Here is a 2525-nt window from a genome sequence, read left to right as displayed (position 1 = left end):
CTATACAAGCACTCTAGGCCATGAGATATCATCCTTTGTCTATACAAGCACATGAGGCGATGAGTGGAGCACCAAAATATAATTATCATTTTAATGTGAGAATATACCTTTCCCTTTAAATTAATTTTATTTAGTGTTATCACTTGATTACCAAACTCTCAATGAGTTACCATGGAAACCACTTTGGGCCTCAACCCCCTTTGAGAGCCACTTCCCCTAACTTGCATTTAGACACCCTAACAAAGTAACACGTAACAAGGGAGTAATAACCATCCACAAATCTAAAATGCCAACTAGAACATCCATGTATCCAAAGTTTGATATTGAATCAAAATCATACTTAAAACCATCCTTTCCTTCCAATCATATACATCCATGAAAGTCCTTCCATAAGAAAAATAAATTATCATGCAATCAATAAATGATAAACAATCATGAGAAAGCATGGAACCAACACAAATAAGACCCTAAAGACCTCAAAAACTGAGACAACAGATAACAATCCCATGACAAGCCACTAGTAAATGATTAGGAGACTATCAGACTAACAACAAGTACGATTGTATACTAAGATGTCCCTAATATGATATTAAGGATTTATTTATGATCCTACTCTTTCCTCAACATTATATTAATCAATTATTTCAAATCTGAAAATGGATTCACAAATAAACTTGCCAAAACTATAGAAAACATAAAAAAGAGACAACTAGTCTTGCACAAAGAAATACCAAATTGAATGTAAACTTATAGAATACCATGGGAATGAAATTTCTGATACACAACAACAAATCTCATGTCCGAGACCTAATTTAATACAACAACAAAGGAAATATCTATTTTTCCAAAATCTCTACCAAAATCACAAAACTGTGATAAAACTACACTATCCGATTCACCCTAAACAACATAAACTGATTCTGTTTGAATTAGAAATAAAAATAATAACATATAAATATAATTACAACCATGAAAACAACAACATAATTTTGAAACATATTAACAAGAACCAACACAATAAGAAGTACACACACTATGCTTGAAAACAACACAAAGAAAAATGAAAGCGTGACAAAGAAATCTTACCTCGATTTTGAAGAACAGTGAAAGGAACAGGAGGAAAAGAAACTTGAATTTAAATCTCCAACCCAAAATACACTCTAATAGTAGAAAAATCCACAAGAATCCATGAATAAAACTCTCACAATCAAAGCCAAATCAATTCCAAAATTTTATTCAAATTGGATTTCAAAACCTCTAAACAATTTGATCAAGATTTCTCCCACCAATCTTCTCCAAAATCCCCAATAATTCCAGCAAAAATTCCAATCAGAAAAAAGCCAAAATTATTGGTGTTGGAAATAAGCCACACCCGGACGGACGATAGACTGGTCCAAGAGGGGCCAGTAGCTCAGTGGTAGAGCACTCCAACAGTGTATGGAAAGTCCTAGGTTCGAGTCCTAGCTGGTCCATGTCTCAACATTGTATCAGAGCCAGGTCCATGCTAGGAGCCCCAAGCACATGAGAGCTGTGGCTTAAGGTGGGGTGTTGGTGTTGGAAATAAGCCACACCCGGATCGACGATGGATTGTTCTAAGAGTGGCCAGTAGCTTAGTGGTAGAGCACTCTAGTAGCATATGGAAGGTCCTAGGTTCAAGTCCTAGCTGGTCCAAGTCTCAACAAAAATCAGCCACAAAAACTACAACAAATAACCAAATAAATCTTCAACTCAATCCTCCAAAATCTCTTCAACAATCTCACGAAAAATAGCAATTCAAAAACATGATTCAATTTTCCCCATAATCCTTCTCCAAGTAAGCCAATTTTATCCACAAAATTTCCAACAATAACTCCCATTCAAGAAATCCCCTCCAAACTCCAAAATAAAAGAATAAAAAGACTCATAGCTCCCCTTTCAAAAACCAAAAGTCACAGTAAAGGAGATAATAAAATGGAAACCATTCAATTCCAACAATAATTAATTTCCCTCTCAACATAAGAAATTAAATAAACATACTTGGAATAAATCATAAAGGGGTAAATGCAACATAGGAAATAAATAAAAAATAAAAGATAAATAAACTCATGATAACATGCCATAACATAATATCACTAATTAAAGCACAAAACACATTAAATATCTTAAACATAATCACTAGGAAAAATAATTACATAAAAAGGATAATAATCACATAGCATTAAAATTACTAACAATAACATAACTATAGAACTTAAATATTTACCACCACATAAATCACTTAAATAAGGACACATAAAATAAATAAGGGAACACATCACCCATCTCATACTCATAACCACTGATGAAGGGAAATCAAATATTGCCTATGTGGCAATTCAAATGGGTAAACACATGACCAAAGCTAATTGTCCTAGTATGGGACAATGGTTAGGGCTAAGTCAACTTGGGGCCTATATGCTATCTACATTACCACCATTGGGGAATGTTAGGTATGCTCAAACTTGTGAAGCCAGGTGGAGTCGATTCTTGGTACCTGCATCAAACAA

The 2525-nt window shown here is 34.1% G+C and overlaps 1 non-coding gene across 1 annotated transcript; it reads left to right on the top strand.

Moving 5' to 3' along the window:
- Positions 1-1400: 1400 nt before the first annotated feature.
- Positions 1401-1472, top strand: TRNAT-AGU (transfer RNA threonine (anticodon AGU)). Its single transcript has one exon. It is a non-coding gene; the product is annotated as a tRNA-Thr (tRNA).
- Positions 1473-2525: the final 1053 nt, after the last annotated feature.

This window comes from Cryptomeria japonica, chromosome 8, assembly GCF_030272615.1.
Source record: "Cryptomeria japonica chromosome 8, Sugi_1.0, whole genome shotgun sequence".
In the NCBI taxonomy this organism is placed as follows: domain Eukaryota; kingdom Viridiplantae; phylum Streptophyta; class Pinopsida; order Cupressales; family Cupressaceae; genus Cryptomeria; species Cryptomeria japonica.
This window is presented reverse-complemented; position numbering and strand designations above follow the sequence as displayed.